This window comes from Pogona vitticeps, chromosome 14 (genome assembly GCF_051106095.1).
Source record: "Pogona vitticeps strain Pit_001003342236 chromosome 14, PviZW2.1, whole genome shotgun sequence".
NCBI classification, from domain to species: Eukaryota; Metazoa; Chordata; class Lepidosauria; order Squamata; family Agamidae; genus Pogona; species Pogona vitticeps.
This window is the reverse complement of record NC_135796.1, coordinates 9,877,224-9,897,500: the sequence shown is the minus strand read 5'-3', so window position 1 is coordinate 9,897,500 and position 20,277 is coordinate 9,877,224. Positions and strand designations below refer to the sequence as shown.

At 43.1% G+C, this 20,277-nt stretch overlaps 2 protein-coding genes across 3 annotated transcripts in view; both read right to left on the bottom strand.

Moving 5' to 3' along the window:
- LOC140702712 (immunoglobulin lambda-1 light chain) overlaps positions 1–20,277 on the bottom strand; it is a 245,965-nt gene that overhangs the window by 180,837 nt on the left and 44,851 nt on the right. The gene's annotated exons all lie outside the window — the stretch shown is intronic.
- LOC110070135 (immunoglobulin lambda-1 light chain-like) overlaps positions 1–20,277 on the bottom strand; it is a 261,296-nt gene that overhangs the window by 199,490 nt on the left and 41,529 nt on the right. The window lies entirely within an intron of this gene.

Genomic DNA, 20,277 nt, shown 5'->3' with positions numbered 1-20,277 from the left:
AAGGTGCAAGGTGAAAGATGAAGAGGAAGACCATGGAGGAGATGATCTGACCCCCTGAAGGAAGCCCCAGGCTTGAGTTTACAAGAGCTGATCTGGACAGTTGAGGACAAAACCTTTTGGAGATCACTCATTCCTACGGTCGCAATAGGTTGGAGGTGACTTGCCAGCACATAATAACAACAAAAAGTGTGTATGGACCTCAGAAGGGAATGGCAATGGTGTCTCCGAGCTTTGAAGCCTCTGGAAAGACTGGCATCAATGGAGCATTTTGTGAGTTGCCAGTTCATCTCCTAAGCAAGCGGTGCCTCTTGGCCCCTTTCTGTGGAAGGCTCTCTCTTAGGGGCCGTGGCCAAGCACCACGGCACTGCCACCAAGTGCCCTCGTGGCAACTGCTCCAGTGCTCCTGCTTTGGCAACTGGGGCAAAGAAGGGGGTGCAGATCTGAACAGTGGAGGAGGTGACCCCAATTATGTCAGGGCAATTAATGCCATCTGGTTTTAATTTTCCCATCCTCAGGAGCTTTCCAAGAGACAGAAGCCATATTGAGGACAACTGAAAAATGCAATTTTAAAATTTTTATTATTATATAAGTTACAATCCTCTGATCACATAACAAAAAAAGGAAAAAGTAGTAATTAGTTATACTTCCAATATTTTTCTCATCTATACTAATAATATTTGAACATTTCTATGTTTTTCTTATAACCCCATAGTTGTTCAAACTAACCAGCATTTCAGCCCATTTTCCATTTGATTTCCTGCACCAGAGGCCGACAAGGGATGCCATCTTTCCATAAATTTATCTAGTTTTATTTCACCCCGATAGAGTTTAATACGATAGCTCAGTTTTTCCATCAGAGGCAGTCTCCATATTCTATTTTGAAATCTTTGCAAGGCCAAGTCCTGAGCATCCTTCCACTCATGGGCAATTTCATTATGGGCTCCTCATAATATAATCTTAATTATTTATTTATTCATAATGTTTTGGTTCCCTCTGGTAAATAACAAAAAAAGTAGCAAAGTTTAATTTGAAATTATTTTTTCTTTTGTTATACTTTCCAACCACTTAATTACCTCAGACCAGAACATTTCCGCTCTTGGGCATGTTAGCCCCATATATGTATTCCAGGGTTCCTTTATTCCTACACTTCCGTCCACGCATGTCTGATAATTTTATTTATTCTGTTTAATTTCACAGGGCATAATGACCATCTATGCACTACCTTTAACACGGTTTCTTTAGCTTTAGATCAAACTGATTTATATGGTTGAGAGATGAATATTCTTTTCCAACTGTTTTTTAATATATGTTTTTAAATTTGTCTCCCAAACTGTCTGGATCCCACATTGTTTCCAAGTCGTTTATCTAGAATGCTTTAATAAAGTACTGAAATTACCCCTGTCTTCCTATTATTCTCTCTGCCGATATAATATTTCTCTATTTCTGTTCCTGGTCTGTTTCACAAGTGTCAAACTCAAGGCCTGTGGGCCAAATTCGGCCCACCAGGCCTTTTTCTGTGGCCTTTGCCGTGTTTTAATCAGGAAAGTGGCCAAAAGAGCCTTAAAACTGACTCAGTGACAGGAGAAGTATAAAAAGATGGCAGTTCCTTTCTCCTGACAAAGTCTAGACTAGAGGAGGGCTCAGAGGCCACAGTGAGAGAAGGAGCCCCCTGGCAGGCCCCTCGCTCTTGGATTGTATGGGCCCTTTTCACAATCTGTATGTTACAAAGAACGGCCCTCAACTCAAATGTTATTCAAGGAGCAAATAATAATGAGATATTTTCCCCCCAATCTTGGAAAGAAGTTGAGATTTCTAGAAATAAAGAATTTGGAGAAACCATATTGCTTATATCTGTCCTTCCAAGTCTTCAGGAGCTGAGCTCTTCCAAGTCAGGATCTGAATTCCTGCATTTTGTGTAGTGTTTGGGCAAAATTATGATTTTCCACCTGTTTTTTTAAAATACAGCCCCCTTATTTTAAGTTGTAGGAAAAGTCACCTTCATGGGTACTTATAAAGGTTTATTAAGGTGTGGGGGGTGTAATGTTGAAAAGAGGGGGTGAGTCTGGATTAACACTCTCAGAGACTGGCTAGAATCCTGTTTCACCGGTTCAACTATGCAACCCTGGTGAGGTGATCCTTTCTGGCCATAGTGTGGTGATTTCACCTCTTTTTTAAAAAATACAGCCCCCTTATCTTAAATTGTAGGAAAATTCACAATCATGGGTATTTTTATAAATGACTATTAAGGTGGAAGAGAGGGAGAGAGGGTATTGTTGAAAAGAGGGAGTGGGTCTCTGGGTTAACACTCTCACAGACTGGCTAGAATCCTGTTTCACCGGTTCAACTATGCAACCCTGGTGAGGTGATCCTTTCTGGCCATAGTGTGGTGATTTCAAGGGCATTAAAAACGTGCCACATTTTTTTTTTTCAGATTTCAGGGATCCCCACAGATATTCTGCATCCTAAGAAGCCTTGAGAAGCCAGAACATGGCTGCCACCAGTGCTATGCCAAGTCCTGGCCTTTTTTCTGCCACTCAGTTACTGAAGCAATCTGTTCCATAGTCCCGTCTTTTATTTTTTCAAAGAATCATATAAGATGTGCTCTGCAAACTAGATCAAGAAACTATCAATGAATCAATCAATAAGAGAGAAAGAAAGAATAAAAATTAAATTTGTTAAAAGTATTTATCCTTTATATATCCTGGCCAAAAGTTATCAGCTCATGATGATCATCCTCCCAACTTTCTGAGGGACTTGTTCTTCATTAACCTATACCTGATTTCTCATCTCCAGTTTGAAAGTAAGAGCAGAAATGCTTTTTCCCCCTCAATAAATTTTTCTGCAATATTTCTCTGTAAAAATCTACTTTCCTTCCTAAAGCGAAGCTGCACATAAACACAAAGAGAAAGAAAGAGAGAAGGGGCTATAACTTTGGCAACCAGGGGAAAAGAAGGGGGTGCAGATCTGAACAGTGGAGGAGGTGACCCCAAATATGCCAGGGCAATGCATGCCATCTGGTTTTAATTTTCCCATCTTCAGGAGCTTTCCAAGACACAGAAGCCATTTTGAGGACAACTCAAAAATTTAATTTTTTAATTTTTATTATTATATAAGTTACAATCCTCTGATCGCTTAACAAAAAAGGAAAATGTAGTAATTAGTTATACTTCCAATAATTTTCTCATCTATACTAATAATATTTGAACATTTACATATGTTTTTCTTCTAACCCTACAATTGTTCAGACTAACCAGCATTTCAGCCCATTTTCCATTTAATTTCCTGCATCAGAGGCCGACAAGGGATACCACCCTTCCATAAATTTATCTAGTTTTATTTCATCCCGATAGAGTTTAATACGATAGGTCAGTTTTTCCATCACAGACAGTCTCCATATTCTATTTTGAGTTCTTTGCAAGGCCAAGTCCTGAGTGTCCTTCCACTGGTGGGTAATTTCGTTTTGGTCTCCTCCTAATATAATCTCAATTAGTTCTTTATTCACAGTGTATTTGTTCCCTCTGGTAAATAATGAAAAAAGCGGCAAAGCTTCATTTGAAATTATTTTCATTTTTGTTATACTTTCCAACCACTTAATTACCTCAGACCAGAACATTTCTGCTCCTGGGCATGTTAACCACATATATGTATTCCAGGGTTCCTTTATTCCTACACTTCCTCCCACACACGTCTGATATTCTTTTATTTATCCCATTTAATTTTATAGGCTATAAGAACCATCTGTGCACTACCTTTAACACGGTTTCTTTAGCTTGAGATCAAACTGATTGATAAGGTTGAGAGATCAATATTCTTTTCCACGTGTTTCCTAATATCTCAGTTTTTAAATTTGTCTCCCAAACTATCTGGATCCCACATAGTTTCCAAGTCCTTTATCTAGAATGCTTTAATAAAGTATTGAAATTAACCCTGTCTTCCTTTTATGCTCTCTGCCGATATAATATTTCTCTATTTCTGTTCCTGGTCTATTTCACATGTGTCAGACTCAAGGCCTATGGGCCAAATTCGGCCCACCAGGCCTTTTTCTGTGGCCTTTGCCGTGTTTTAATCAGAAAAGTGGCCAAAAGAACCTTAAAAGTGACTCAATGACAGGAGAAGTGTAAAAAGATGGCAGTTCCTTTCTCCTGACAAAGTCTAGACTAGAGGAGGGCTCAGAGGCCACTGTGAGAGAAGGAGCCCCCTGGCAGGCCCCTCGCTCTTGGATAGTATGGCCCTTTTCACAATCTGTATGTTACAAAGAACGGCCCTCACCTCAAATGTTATTCAAGGAGCAAATAATAATGAGATATTTTCCCCCCAATCTTGGAAAGAAGTTGAGATTTTTAGAAATAAAGAATTTGAAGAAACCATATTGCTTATATCTGTCCTTCCAAGTCTTCAGGAGCTGAGCTCTTCCAAGTCAGGATCTGAATCCCTGCATTTTCTGTAGTGTTTGGGCAAAATTATGACTTTCCACCTCTTTTTTTTAAATACAGCCCCCTTATTTTAAGTTGTAGGAAAAGTCACCTTCATGGGTACTTATAAAGGATTATTAAGGTGAGGGGGGTAATGTTGAAAAGAGGGGGTGAGTCTGGATTAACACTCTCAGAGACTGGCTAGAATCCTGTTTCACCGGTTCAACTATGCAACCCTGGTGAGGTGATCCCTTCTGGCCATAGTGTGGTGATTTCAAGGGCATTAAAAAGGTGGCACCATTTTTTTTTTAGATTTCAGGGATCCCCTCAGATCTTCTGCATCCTAAAAAGCCTTGAGAAGCCAGAACATGGCTGCCACCAGTGCTATGCCAAGTCCTGGCCTTTTTTCTAGCACTGTCTTTTGCCACTCACTTACTGAAGCAATCTGTTCCATAGACCCATCATTCATTTTTTTCGAAGAATCATATAAGATGTGCTCTGCAAATTAGATCAAGAAACTATCAATCAATCAATCAATCAATCAATCAATCAATCAATCAATCAATCAATCAATCAATCAATGAGAATGAAAGAAAGAAAAAAAATAAACTTCTAAGAAGAATTTCTCCTTTATATATCCTGGCCAAGAGTTATGAGCTCATGGTGATCATCCTCCCAACTTTCTGAGGGACTCGTTCTTCATTAACCTATACCTGATTTCTCATCTCCAGTTTGAAAGTAAGAGCAGAATGCTTTTCCCCCCTCAATAAACTTTTCTGCAATATTTTTCTGTAAAAATGTACTTTCCTTCCTAAAGCGAAGCTGCACACAAACACACACACACAGAAAGAAAGAGGGGGGGACTATAACTTTGGCAGCCGGAAGAAAAGAAGGGGGTGCAGATCTGAACAGTGGAGGAGGTGACCCCAAATATGCCAGAGCAATGAATGCCATCTGGTTTTAATTTTCCCATCTTCATGAGCTTTCCAAGACACAGAAGCCATTTTGAGGACAACTCAAAAATTTAATTTTTAAATTTTTATTATTATATAAGTTACAATCCTCTGATCACTTAACAAAAAAGGAAAATGTAGTAATTAGTTATACTTCCAATAATTTTCTCATCTATACTAATAATATTTGAACATTTATATATGTTTTTCTTCTAACCCTACAATTGTTCAGACTAACCAGCATTTCAGCCCATTTTCCATTTAATTTCCTGCATCAGAGGACAACAAGGGATGGCATCCTTCCATAAATTTATCTAGATTAATTTCATGCCGATGGAGTTTAATATAAAAGGTCAGTTTTTCCATCAGAGGCAGTCTCCATATTCTATTTTGAAATCTTTGCAAGGCCAAGTCCTGAGCGTCCTTCCACTGATGGGCAATTTCGTTTTGGGCTCCTCCTAATATAATCTCAATTAGTTCTTTATTCAGTGTATTTGTTCCCTCTGGTAAATAACGAAAAAAGCGGCAAAGCTTCATTTGAAATTACTGTATTTTTTCTTTTGTTATACGTTCCAACCACTTAATTACCTCAGACCAGAACATTTCTGCTCTTGGGCACATTAACCACATATATGTACTCCAGGGTTCCTTTATGCCTACACTTCCTCCCACATATGTCTGATATTCTTTTATTTATCCCGTTTAATTTTACAGGCTATAAGGACCATCTGTGCACTACCTTTAACACGGTTTCTTTAGCTTGAGATGAAGCTGATTTATAAGGATGAGAGATCCATATTCTTTTCCACGTGTTTCCTAATATCTCAGTTTTTAAATTTGTCTCCTAAACTATCTGGATCCCATGTTGTTTCCAAGTCGTTTATCTAGAATACTCTAATAAAGTTCTGGAATTAACCCTGTCTTCCTTTTATTCGTTCTGCCAATAGAATATTTCACTATTTCTGTTCCTGGTCTCTTTCACATGTGTCAAACTCAAGGCCTGTGGGTCAAATCCAGCCCACCAGGCCTTTTTCTGTGGCCTTCGCCGTGGTTTAATCAGGAAAGTGCCCAAAAGAGCCTTAAAACTGACTCAATGAGAGGAGAAGAATAAAAAGATGGCAGTTCCTTTCTCCTGACGAAGTCTAGACTAGAGGAGGGCTCAGAGGCCACCGTGAGAAAGGGAGCCGCCTGGCAGGCCCCTCGCTCTCGGATTGTACGGACTCTTTTCACAATCTGCATGTTACAAAGAATGGCCCTCACCTCAAATGCGATTCAAAGAGTGAATAGAAACCAGATATTTCCCCTGTTTTGGAAAGAATTTGAGATTTTTAGAAATACAGAATTTGGAGAAACCATAATGCTTTAGATCTGTCCTTAGAGCTGTAGTGTTTGGGCAAAATTACTACTTTCCACCTCTTTTTTTAAAAAATACAGCCCCCTTATCTTAAATTGTAGGAAAATTCACAATCATGGGTATTTTTATAAATGACTATTAAGGTGGAAGAGAGGGAGAGAGGGTATTGTTGAAAAGAGGGGGTGGGTCTTTGATTTAACACTCTCACAAACTGGCTAGAATCCTGTTTCACCGGTTCAACTATGCAACCCTGGTGAGGTGATCCTTTCTGGCCATAGTGTGGTGATTTCAAGGGCATTAAAAACGTGCCACCATTTTTTTTCAGATTTCAGGGATCCCCACAGATATTCTGCATCCTAAGAAGCCTTGAGAAGCCAGAACATGGCTGCCACCAGTGCTAGGCCAAGCCCTAACTTTTTTCTAGCACTGTCTTCTGCCACTCAGTTACTGAAGCAATCTGTTCCATAGTCCCGTCTTTTATTTTTTAAAAGAATCATATAAGATGTGCTCTGCAAACTAGATCAAGAAACTATCAATCAATCAATCAATCAATCAATCAATCAATCAATCAATCAATCAATCAATCAATCAATGAGAGAGAAAGAAAGAATAAAAATTAAATTTGTTACAAGTATTTCTCCTTTATATATCCTGGCCAAAAGTTATGAGCTCATGATCATCATCCTCTCAACTTTCTGAGGGACTTCATTAATCTATACCTGATTTCTCATCTCCAGTTTGAAAGTACAAGCAGAAATGCTTTTTTCCCCTCAATAAACTTTTCTGCAATATTTCTCTGTAAAAATCTTCTTTCCTTCCTAAAGCGAAGCTGCACACAAACCCACACAGAAAGAAAGAGAGAAGGGGCTATAACTTTGGCAACCAGGGGAAAAGAAGGGGGTGCAGATCTGAACAGTGGAGGAGGTGACCCCAATTATGTCAGGGCAATGAATGCCATCTGGTTTTAATTTTCCCATCTTCAGGAGCTTTCCAAGACACAGAAGCCATTTTGAGGACAACTCAAAAATTTAATTTTTTAATTTTTATTATTATATAAGTTACAATCCTCTGATCACTTAACAAAAAAGGAAAATGTAGTAATTAGTTATACTTCCAATAATTTTCTCATCTATACTAATAATATTTGAACATTTATATATGTTTTTCTAACCCTACAATTGTTCAGACTAACCAGCATTTCAGCCCATTTCACCATTTGATTTCCTGCATCAGAGGCCGACAAGGGATACCACCCTTCCATAAATTTATCTAGTTTTATTTCATCCCGATAGAGTTTAATACGATAGGTCAGTTTTTCCATCACAGACAGTCTCCATATTCTATTTTGAGTTCTTTGCAAGGCCAAGTCCTGAGTGTCCTTCCACTGGTGGGTAATTTCGTTTTGGTCTCCTCCTAATATAATCTCAATTAGTTCTTTATTCACAGTGTATTTGTTCCCTCTGGTAAATAATGAAAAAAGCGGCAAAGCTTCATTTGGAATTATTTTCTCTTTTGTTATACTTTCCAACCACTTAATTACCTCAGACAGAACATTTCTGCTCTTGGGCATGTTAACCACATATATGTATTCCAGGGTTCCTTTATTCCTACACTTCCTCCCACACACGTCTGATATTCTTTTATTTATCCCATTTAATTTTATAGGCTATAAGGACCATCTGTGCACTACCTTTAACACGGTTTCTTTAGCTTGAGATCAAACTGATTGATAAGGTTGAGAGATCCATATTCTTTTCCACGTGTCTCCTAATATCTCAGTTTTTAAATTTGTCTCCCAAACTATCTGGATCCCACATTGTTTCCAAGTCCTTTATCTAGAATGCTTTAATGAAGTATTGAAATTAACCCTGTCTTCCTTTTATGCTCTCTGCCGATGTAATATTTCTCTATTTCTGTTCCTGGTCTGTTTCACATGTGTCAAACTCAAGGCCTGTGGGCCAAATTCGGCCCACCAGGCCTTTTTCTGTGGCCTTTGCCGTGTTTTAATTAGGAAAGTGGCCAAAAGAGCCTTAAAACTGACTCAGTGACAGGAGAAGTATAAAAAGATGGCAGTTCCTTTCTCCTGACAAAGTCTAGACTAGAGGAGGGCTCAGAGGCCACTGTGAGAGAAGGAGCCCCCTGGCAGGCCCCTCGCTCTTGGATTGTATGGGCCCTTTTCACAATCTGTATGTTACAAAGAACGGCCCTCACCTCAAATGTTATTCAAGGAGCAAATAATAATGAGATATTTTCCCCCCAATCTTGGAAAGAAGTTGAGATTTCTAGAAATAAAGAATTTGGATAAACCATATTGCTTATATCTGTCCTTCCAAGTCTTCAGGAGCTGAGCTCTTCCAAGTCAGGATCTGAATTCCTGCATTTTCTGTAGTGTTTGGGCAAAATTATGATTTTCCACCTGTTTTTTTAAAATACAGCCCCCTCATTTTAAGTTGTAGGAAAAGTCACCTTCATGGGTACTTATAAAGGTTTATTAAGGTGTGGGGGGGTGTAATGTTGAAAAGAGGGGGTGAGTCTGGATTAACACTCTCAGAGACTGGCTAGAAACCTGTTTCACCGGTTCAACTATGCAACCCTGGTGAGGTGATCCCTATCAATCAATCAATCAATCAATCAATCAATCAATCAATCAATCAATCAATCAATCAATGAGAATGAATGAAAGAAAAAAAATTAAACTTCTAAGAAGAATTTCTCCTTTATATATCCTGGCCAAGAGTTATGAGCTCATGGTGATCATCATCCCAACTTTCTGAGGGACTCGTATACCTGATTTCTCATCTCCAGTTTGAAAGTAAGAGCAGAATGCTTTTCCCCCCTCAATAAACTTTTCTGCAATATTTTTCTGTAAAAATGTACTTTCCTTCCTAAAGCGAAGCTGCACACAAACACACACAGAAAGAAAGAAAGAGGGGGGGACTATAACTTTGGCAGCCGGAAGAAAAGAAGGGGGTGCAGATCTGAACAGTGGAGGAGGTGACCCTAAATATGCCAGGGCAATGCATGCCATCTGGTTTTAATTTTCTCATCTTCAGGAGCTTTCCAAGACACAGAAGCCATTTTGAAGACAACTCAAAAATTTAATTTTTAAATTTTTATTATTATATAAGTTACAATCCTCTGATCACTTAACAAAAAAGGAAAATGTAGTAATTAGTTATACTTCCAATAATTTTCTCATCTATATTAATAATATTTGAACATTTATATATATTTTTCTTCTAACCCTACAATTGTTCAGACTAACCAGCATTTCAGCCCATTTTCCATTTAATTTCCTGCATCAGAGGACAACAAGGGATGGCATCCTTCCATAAATTTATCTAGTTTAATTTCATGCCGATGGAGTTTAATATAAAAGGTCAGTTTTTCCATCAGAGGCAGTCTCCATATTCTATTTTGAAATCTTTGCAAGGCCAAGTCCTGAGCGTCCTTCCACTGATGGGCAATTTCCTTTTGGGCTCCTCCTAATATAATCTCATTTAGTTGTTTATTCAGTGTTTTCATTCCCTCTGGTAAATAACGAAAAAAGCAGCAAAGCTTCATTTGAAATTACTCTATTTTTCCTTTTGTTATACGTCCCAACCACTTAATTACCTCAGACCAGAACATTTCTGCTCTTGGGCATGTTAACCACATATATGTACTCCAGGGTTCCTTTATTCCTACACTTCCTCCCACACATGTCTGATATTCTTTTATTTATCCAGTTTAATTTTACAGGCTATAAGGACCATCTGTGCACTACCTTTAACACGGTTTCTTTAGCTTGAATGAAGCTGATTGATATGGTTGAGAGATCCATATTCTTTTCCACGTGTTTCCTAATATCTCAGTTTTTAAATTTGTCTCCTAAACTATCTGGATCCCATGTTGTTTCCAAGTCGTTTATCTAGAATACTCTAATGAAGTTCTGGAATTAACCCTGTCTTCCTTTTCTCTGCCAATAGAATATTTCACTATTTCTGTTCCTGGTCTGTTTCACATGTGTCAAACTCAAGGCCTGTGGGCCAAATCCAGCCCACCAGGCCTTTTTCTGTGGCCTTCGCCATGGTTTAATCAGGAAAGTGGCCAAAAGAGCCTTAAAACTGACTCAATGAGAGGAGAAGAATAAAAAGATGGCAGTTCCTTTCTCCTGACGAAGTCTAGACTAGAGGAGGGCTCAGAGGCCACAGTGAGAGAAGGAGCCGCCTGGCAGGCCCCTCGCTCTTGGATTGTATGGGCCCTTTTCAAATCTGCATGTTACAAAGAACGGCCCTCACCTCAAATGTGATTCCAAGAGTGAATAGTAATCAGATATTTTCCCCCTATAATGGAAATAAGTTGAGAGTTTTAGAAATACAGAATTTGGAGAAACCAAAACGCTTAGATCTGTCCTTCCAAGTCTTCAGGAGCTGAGCTCTTCCAAGTCAGGATCTGAATCCCTGCATTTTCTGTAGTGTTTCGGCAAAATTACAACTTTCCACCTCTTTTTTTTTAATTACAGCCCCCTTATCTTAAGTTGTAGGAAAAGTCACAATCATGGGGATTTATAAAGGAATATTAAGGTGAGAGAGAGGGAGAGGATGATGTTGAAAAGAGGGGGTGAGTCTGGATTAACACTCTCATAGACTGGCTAGAATCGTGCTGCACCCATTCAACTGTGCAACCCTGGTGAGGTGATCCCTTGTGGCCATAGTGTGCTGATTTCAAGGGCATTAAAAAGGTGCTACCGTTTTTTTCAGATTTCAGGGATCCCCACGGATCTTCTGTATCTTAACAAGCCTTGAGGACCAGAACATGGCTGCTACCGATGCTATGCCAAGTTCTGCCCTTTTTTCTAGCACTGTCTTCTGTCACTCATTTACTAAAGCAATCTGTTCCAATGGCCCATCTTTTATTTTTTCAAAGAATCACATAAGATGTGCTCTGCAAACTAGATCAAGAAACTATCAATCAATCAATCAATCAATCAATCAATCAATCAATCAATCAATCAATCAATCATCAATCAATCAATCAATCAATCAATCAATCAATCAATGAGAAAGAAAGAAAGAAAATTAAACTTTTAAGAAGAATTTTTCATTTATGTATCCTGGTCAAGAGTTATGAGCTCATAATGATCATCCTCCCAACTTTCTGAGGGACTCGTTCTTCATTAACCTATACCTGATTTCTCATATCCAGTTTGAAAGTAAGAGCAGAAATGCTTTCCCCCCCTCAATAAATATTTCTGCAATATTTCTCTATTAAAAACTAGTATCCTTTCCTTCCTAAAGCAAAACTGCACACAAACATACACATAGAGAAAGAGAGGGGAAGATATAACGTAAGAGATTAAGATCACAAAACAGTGCCCTCAATTTAAGATCTGGCTTATAAGGAAGCATATGTTGAGCTCTGATGCCAAAGCCCACCTTAACCCCTTTTACATTTCTATCTAATGGGCTGTGCCAGACACCCTGTTCCTGAGGAGGCAGGATGTGCCCATCTGTGAAGTAAACGACTTCTGAAAATAAGCCCACCCTTCCCTTGAATAACGTCCCACAAACACCGTTTAAGGGCACGGATAAAATCTGGGGAGTTACGCACAGCAAAGGGACAGGTTTCTGCAGGAAGCTTTTGCTTGCTGAGGAAAAGTAAGAGATAATCGTTTTGAAGATGAAAACAGGGTTGGTGTGGAAAATAATTCTTTAAAATAACATTTTATTCGTTTTTCACTATACATTCAATTCGTGCTTGTTAAACATCAAGTTACATGGGTTTGGTTCATCATCATCATAGGCATCCTTCAGTCTCGAGAAACTACAGTAACATGCTCTGCATGGAGGACTTGGAACAGCTTCCAGTGTGGCTGAGAAGGCCAATTCGAGAGTCACAATCCCTTCCACACTTTGGACAAATACAATCTGTACCCTGTCTAGCTCCCTGATTTTGCTGCTTTCGTGACTGCCTCTTTGCCTCTGCCTGTTGGGCGAGGGTCTCTTCAAATTGGGAGAGGCTGTGATGCACCGCATTCCTCCAGGCTGAACACTCAGATATCAGGGTTTCCCATCTGTTGAGATCCATTTCCAAGATCTTCAAATCCCACTTGCAGATATCCTTGTATCGCAGCTGTGGTCTCCTTCTGGGGCGATTTCCCTGCACTAGTTCTCCATACTGGAGATCCTTTGGAATCAGACCATCAGCCATCCTCACAACATGCCCAAGCCAACGTAGGCGCCGCTGTTTCAGTAGTTTATACATGCTAAAAATTCCAGCTCAATCTAGGACTACTCTATTTGGAACTTTGTCCTGCCAGGTGATACCAAAAATACGTCAGAGGCAGCGCATATGGAGCATGTTCAGCTTTCTCTCCTGCCGTGCATGAAGGGTCCAGGACTCACTGCAGTACAGGAGTGTGCTCAGGACACAGGCTCTATAGACCTGGATCTTGGTATATGCCATCAGCTTCTTATTGAGCCATACTCTTTTTGTGAGTCTTGAGAATATGGTAGCTGCTTTGCCAATGCGTCTATCCAGCTTGACGTCTAGGGAAAGAGTGTCAGAGATGGTTGAGCCAAGGTGCACAAATTCATGGATAATCTCCAATTCTTGCGTGGAGATGGTAATAGAGGGAGGTGAGTCCACACCCTGGCCCATGACTTGTGTTTTCTTCAGGCTGATAGTTAGCCCAAAGTCTTGGCAGGCCTTGCTAAAACGATTCATGAGTTGTTGGAGGTCTTCGGCAGAGTGGGCAACAGTGGCTGCATCATCGGCGAAGAGGAAGTCCCACATGCATTTCAGCTGAACTTTGGTCTTTGCTCTCAGTCTAGAGAGATTAAAGAGCTTTCCATCTGATCTAGTCCGGAGGTAGACACCTTCTGTTGCAGTTCCAAAGGCATGCTTCAGCATGACAGCAAGGAAGATCCTAAACAGGGACGGCGCGAGGACACAGCCCTGTTTCACTCCACTTTGGATGTCAAAGGGATCTGATGTTGAGCCATCAAAAACTATAGTGCCCTTCATTCCCTCATGAAAGGACCTGATGATGCTAAGGAGTCGAGGAGGACATCCAGTCTTAGGAAGTATTTTAAAAAGGCCATCCCTGCTAACCAAGTCAAATGCTTTTGTAAGGTCTATGAAGGCCACTAAGAGTGGCTGTTGTTGTTCCTTGCATTTCTCCTGCAACTGTCCGAGGGAGAATACCATGTCAGTGGTGGATCTATTTGCTCGGAATCCGCACTGTAATTCTGGATAGACTCTGTCTGCAAGCACCTGGAGCCTCTTCAGCACAACACGGGCAAGCAGCTTTCCTACAACACTAAGAAGAGAGATGCCACGGTAGTTATTGGAGTCACCCCTGTCTCCTTTGTTCTTATACAATGTGACGATGTTTGCATCCTTCATGTCCTGTGGTACTCTACCTTCACTCCAGCAAAGATGAAAGATTTCATACAGTTCAGTGGTGATGGTCTCTTTGCAGCACTTCAGCACTTTCAACAGGGATGTTACCCTTTCCAGGTGCCTTGCCAGAGGCAAGGGAATCCAAGGCCGCTTTTATTTCTGCTAAGGCTGGTTCACTGTCCAACTCTTCCAGGACAGGGAGGCACTCAATGTTATTTAATGCTTCTTCAGTTACTGCATTCTCTCTGGAGAATGCAGTTATATGGGTTTGGTTATAGTTATCTCTTTTCGCGTCTTGGTGGTTTAATCCTTTCTCCAATCTTCTAGCCATTTGCAGAAGAAATTCCACACATTAAAGTATTCTGAATCTTCTTTCTATCTCTGTCTCAGTGTGACTCTATCCGTTTCTGTACAGTCTAAAATCTTCTTAATTATCTCTTCTTCTGTTGGTGTTTCTTTGTTTTTCCAATGTTGTGCAAACACAATCCTAGCTCCTGTCACAATATGCAGTTTTAGGTAAACCGATTGTTTACCAAAATCTTCTAGTAAAATTCCTAATAAAAGCAGTTCTGGTTTAAAATCTATACATTTTAAAGCATTTTAACCAACCGTGTGTTTATTTTAGTCCAGTATTGTTTTGCTTTTTCACATGTCCACCATACATGATAATAAGTACCTACTTTTTGTTCACATTTCCAAAATTTACTAGAAATATTTGGAAACATTTCAGCAATTCTGGCAGGTGGTAAATGCCATCTATAAAACATTTTATAAAGATTTTCTTTACACAAAGTCACCATTGTTATTTTATAATTTCTATCCCACAATTTCTCCCATTTCTCCAATTCAAAACTGTGCCCCAAAATGGTTAGCCCATTGTACCATTGTTTCTTTAACCTGTTCATCTTGCATTTTCCAATTCAAAAGCAGTTTGTATAGTTTCCTAATTAGTTTATCGTCTGAGGCGAACAATATTTGTTCGAGTGGTATTTATTCTTCATAAAAGCCATATTTAACATCTTTATCGTGTCTAGACTGAATTTGCATTAGTGGCCACCATGACAAGCCTAATTCCTGAGCAATAAGCTCTTGTTTTGGTTTTAATTTCCCTTCTATATCTAGTACATCTTTCTAGCATAAAATTTCCCCAAAATTCCTGAGATTTGGGTGCGCAAATGCTTTCATAGGTGAAAGCCACCTAGGTATTTTTATGTATATTTTCTTTTTTATCTTTTCCCATATTATCAGTAGTGAGTTTCTAATATAATGAGTTTGAAAGTATCTATAGGTTTTGGCTTTCTCATACCATAAAAAGGCATGCCAGCCCAATTGTAGGTCATGTCCTTCTAGGTAGAGCAGCCTTTTATTCCTCAAAGTGATCCGTTCTTTAAGCCAAACTAAAGTACATGTAATATAACTCCCAGAGTGGTAGTCCAAATCCTCCTTTTTCTTTAGATTCTTGTAGCATTTTCAGTGTTATTCTTGCCTTTCACCCTTGCTAGAAGGAACTTTAGAATCATCTTATTTAAATCCTCAAAATATTTCTTTTCTATTTTGATTGGTACTGTTTGGAACAAAAAAAGTAGTTTTGGTAAGATACACATTTTAATTGTCACTGTCCTTCCTAGCCGTGGTGGCGCTGCGGGTTATGTAGATGACATGACTGTAAAATAAAACATTCCCCAGAAAAATAAGCCTTAATGCCTCTTTTTGAAGCAAAAATTAATATAAGACCTTGTCTTATTTTTGGGAAACATGGTATAGTCCCAAATATTTAATTTTTTTTACCATTTGTAACTTTGACATTTCCGATAGATTTTTTTTTTTTTTTTGGTTTGCTGTTAGATTGTTTTGTGATAACTTTTGTTTTCTCCTTGTTGAATTTCAGTCCTGATACATCTCCCTATTCTTTGATCTTTTCTATTAATTTTAGTATTGTTTCCAGTGGATCTTCTAAGATAAGGGCTTGAAAGTTCAAGCTTCTAGTCCTCAGTTACCCACCAGACTCTGTGGGTGACTCCGGCCTTGCCGTTTTCCCTCAACCTGGCCTTTCTCACAAACCATGTTGTGAGGCTAAATTTAAGGATCGGTGAGAGCCCTGAAGGGCCGATGGAGTTTGTGGGAGAGAAAAAAAGGCAGAAGTGAACATAACAAAGAAATAGATTCAGAAGTGTGGATCATTTATTTCTTGATTTAAAATATTTCAACTCGCCTTGCTTGGGAGAAAAGGTCCTAGACAGCATGAAAGGGCAATCTTTGAATGTGCAAAACAGGTAGACCAATCTTTTTGTGGAACTGACCCTCCTGGTGGGAAGAAGGATGGCCGCCCCCCCCCCCTCAGCCCAGCCCGATATCCTGGACCAGCCCCTCCTGCCTCTGGAGCCTCCCTTCTGGGAGAGGCTGGGGATGAATTTGCCCCCCTGGGCTAGCCGGGAAGGGGCACCAGAAGCGCCCAGTGGCCCAGGAGGCAGAGGAGGGAAGCCAGGAGGAGGATGTGGGGTTTGGGGTCTGGGGGAAGGGAGATGGCTCCAGAGGCAACAGGGCTTCTTAAGTGCAGGAGCCGGGCCAGGAAAGCAGTTGGCATCCCCTCCCTGAATCCCTTTGGGAACCGAGACGGGTTTTCATTCACAAACATGGAGGTTCTTTGCTGGGTTCCATAGCCGGGGCTGTTGACGGGGTTGCCCGGGCGACAGGGTTCCGAGCCAGCCTGGGCAACCGGTCATTTGTGCTAAAGGCAGGGTCACCAAGGGAGGTCTCTCCTGGGCATCCTCTCTCGGTGGCTCGCGTTTCGGCATGAGCGTGCCCCCGCCAAAGGAGCATCCAGCCCTGGTGATGGCAGCAAGGAGAATCATTCGCGTGTTCCGGATGAGAATCCAGGAGGGGTTGTGGGGCAGGCGGGAGGGCTGGGCAAGGGCACCCCTTTTTGCTCCCGGCCCCCCGGCCAACAGAGAGACAGCCCTGAAGGAGAGGGGAAACAGCAGCAGCCCCCTTGGGTGTCGCTTTGCTCCTTTCGGGGAGCACAGGGGGGGGGGAATATGGCAACAACATGCTCCTTGGTCCTGGAGACCCCGAGAACTGGAAAGGCGGCTTTCTCAACAACCGTCCCTGCACCAGAGACAAAGAACAGCAACCGTCCCCCCACGAATGTCCCGGGGATGCCTTTGGCCCCTCATGCTTTGCAGCCACTTTTCTCTGACCTTTTCTCCTCCCCCTTGAAGGAACCTCCTGGCTGCAGGACCCCCCCCAAAGGCTTCTCCGACTGACTGGCTGCCGAGGGGGGGGGCGGGGAGTTTGGCCTTCCTGCTTGGAGGGGGGCTTCGTGGTGTGGCTCTTCCTTCCACAAATTCATTCATTTGTTAAAATGTTAAAATTTATTTTTAATTCAAAAATAAACCTAGGTAACAAACGGCAATGCCCCCCTCCTAAGTTTTTTTAAATGGAGAGGTTGAGACAGATAAAGTTAAGACAACCTAACATCTCCTCATTGACAAAGGGTCACCCATCCAGGGGGAGCCTTAGTAGTAACTTTTAGCGCTCTCCACCCAGCTGACCCCTTGAGATCCTGACTGTTGTTGTTATTCTTATTCTTATCTTCAACCCGAATTTTTGGCTCTTCTTTCTCTCTGCCAGCGTCTGAGGAGGTGCCTCTGCACCTGCTGGCGAGGGACCCCCGAAGAGGAGCAGCCCCCCGCCCCACCTGCAAGGTAGGACCCCAAAAAGCCGATGTGCTATCCCTTCCCAGCTTTTCCCAGAACCCAATCGAACCCATATCGCTGACCTCCAGGAGCCTACAGTGGAAACCCACTTGGTTTCTGATCGGCTGAGAAAAGAAGGGATGGAGTGGCCCTGAAATGAGGAAGCCAGGGAAGGGGAGAAAAAGGATTGCTCCAACTTCCCTCTTTGGGTTGGGGAGGCTCAGAGGGCTTGGAGGGCAGGAAGAAGGGGAGGGACCACCTCAATTTCCACCTCAGCCGATCTGGAGGGGGCCCTGCAGTCTCTTGGGGGGGTGACCCGTCATGTCTTTTTCTCCTCTCAGGGTGAAGGAGCAGCTGAAGGCTGGCCAGCCTCAGCCAGAGCCCAGTCTTGGGTGATTTGGAGGTCTCTTCGGTAAGGAGAGTGGCGGGTGGCTTTGCCCTGGGAAAGGGGGCTCCTGGGGTAAGAGGAAAAAGGGGGGACATCCCCGACTCCAGAGGGAGGTGGGCTTCTGGGGGGAGAGTCTGAATGTCCTCCAGTTCATGCTCCTCTTTTATTTCCAGGATTCCCACGAATTGGAGCCTCTTGAGATTCCTCGGGGCATCCTCAGCAATCTGGCTTTGGTTATGGAAAGGAATTCGGAAAGGTACTCTCCTCCGTGCGATGGGATGGGAAGGGGTGCCCTGGTATGGCCCACGTGCCTGACAGGCAACCCCGAGGCTCTGCCGTCAACCCGAGAGCCAGGACAAGGGCGGGGGAGCAGGGCAGCTCAGGCAAAGGGGCTACCTGTGGCTGGAGCCCCAGGTTCATCCTGTGGGGCTCAGATGGCTTCGGCTTCTGACCTGGGGCATCTTCTTCGCACAGCCCAGTCAGGGAAGGCACTCACTTGAAGGAGGAGGGGGAGGCTGAGAGGCAGGAAGGAGGGGAGGGACCACCACAGGTCCAGGGAGACCTCTATTTCTACCTCATCTGCTCTAGGGGGGCACTGGAGTCTCTTGGGGGGCTGACCCGTCCTGTCTTTTTCTCCTCTCAGGGTCAAGGAGCAGCGGAAGGCAGGCCACTCTCAGCCAGGGCCCAGACTTGGGGATTTGAAGATCTCCTCGGTAAGGAGGGCAGCGAGTGGCTTTGCCCTGGGAAAGGGGGCTCCTGGGGGAAGAGGGAAAGGGGGGGACCTCCCTGACTCCAGAGGGATTTGGCCTTCTGGCGCAGGGTCGGAATGTCCTCCATTTCATGCCTCTCTTTCATGGACAGGATTCCTTGGCAGTCCAACCTCCCCTGACCCCACGGAGCAGCTTGGGTTCCACGTTAATATCAGCGGAAAAGTGAGTCAGACGAAGAGACCGGAATGGGTGGCTTATTTCGGTTCAGAGACACCCCCAGACTCCAGAGCAAGAGGAGGGGCTCGATTTGTCTTGCACGCATCCAACACCTTCTGCCCATCTTTCTACCTCCCTCCCGGGAAAGAGGGCTGGCCCTTGGCCAACCTCGTCCCAGCTGGCAGGGCAGATCTCGCAAGAAGGAAAGGGAGCCTCTCTATTCAGAGGGAGTCTACCTTTGGCAGGAGGATCGGGAGGAGCCCCTCGGGAGGAGGCCGGCCACTGCTGTCCTGCTGGGTGGGAGAGGGCTCCCCCGACCAGGAGACCCCTTCCGATGTCCTATTCTCACCTCTTGGGTGGGCTTTTTCTCCTAGTCTCCTGCAGGTCCCTCACCCAAGGAGGCTGGAAGAGGATGCCTTCAGTTGGGTAAGTTAGACCTGCTTTCCTTCCAGCCCCGCCAGCTCCCTGATGGGGTTTGTGCAGAGGCCCTTTCCTCACTGCAAAGCCATGCGTAGAAGGTAAGAAGGAAAAGGCAGTGCGTGGCTTTCCCCTAGGAAAGGGAGCTACTGGGGGAAGAGCACAAGGGGGGGAGCTCCCCGACTCCAGAGAGAAGTAGGCTTCTGGGAGAGGGTCTGAATGTCCTCTGCTTCATGCTTCTCTTTTATTTCCAGGATTTCCAGGATGTGGACCCTCTTGAGCAACTGGGCTCTGGTTATGGAAAGCAATGCGGAAAGGAAACCCCCCCCTCCATGTCCAGTCCAGCCAGCCAGCCCAGCTCAGCCAGGCTGCCAGCCAAACCAGTCAACAGACCAGCCAGAGCAGCCTGCCAGCCCAGTCAGCCCAGACCACCCCGACAGTCAGTCCAGTCCTGCCAGCCAGCCAGCCTAGCCCAGACAGACAGCCCAGACAGCTGGACTGCCCAGCCAGACAGCCCAGTTAGCTAGCCAGCCCAGACAGACAGCCAAAACAGCCTAGCCCACCCAGCCCAGCCCAGCCAGCCTGCCTGCCTGCCAGCCCAGCCAGCCTAGCCCAACCAGCCTAGCCCAGCCCAGCCAGCCTAGCCCAGCCAGCCAGCTCAGCCTGCCAACCCAGCCAGCCTAGCCCAGCCAGCCTAGCCCAGCCAGCCAGCCTAGCCCAGCCAGCCAGCTCAGCCTGCCAGCCAT